Below are 465 nucleotides of genomic sequence, written 5' to 3' on the forward strand. Positions count from 1 at the left end.
AAATGTAATGTTAAATAATGTACGTATATAAGCACAAATCCATAATACATATAAAATACATATATAAAATGTGTATAATGTGTATAATATGTGGAATAATGTACAATTTACAGCTAATATTTCTTTGAGGTATAAACAATGTGCGTAAAATATTAGGTGGTAAACTTAGTTCCTGCGGTTTTTTGTTTAAAAAACTCATTTATTTCGACATCAAAAGCAAAAAATACATTAATCGAAGTATTTTCCCTCGCTAGCTATACATTTTTCCCATCTTTCGGGCAACGCGTAGATTCCGCGACGATAGAACGATTGGTCTTTTGATGCAATCCATTCGTCGATCCATTTTCGCACATCCTCGTAATTTCTGAAGTGTGTATCCACCAAGCCGTGCTGCATCGACCGGAACAAGTAATAGTCCGAAGGAGCTAAGTCTGGTGAATACGCTGGGTGCGGGAGAACTTCCCA

This window comes from Odontomachus brunneus, unplaced genomic scaffold (assembly GCF_010583005.1).
Source record: "Odontomachus brunneus isolate Ranch 3 - 2012 unplaced genomic scaffold, Obru_v1 Obru_scaffold_206, whole genome shotgun sequence".
Taxonomy (NCBI): domain Eukaryota; kingdom Metazoa; phylum Arthropoda; class Insecta; order Hymenoptera; family Formicidae; genus Odontomachus; species Odontomachus brunneus.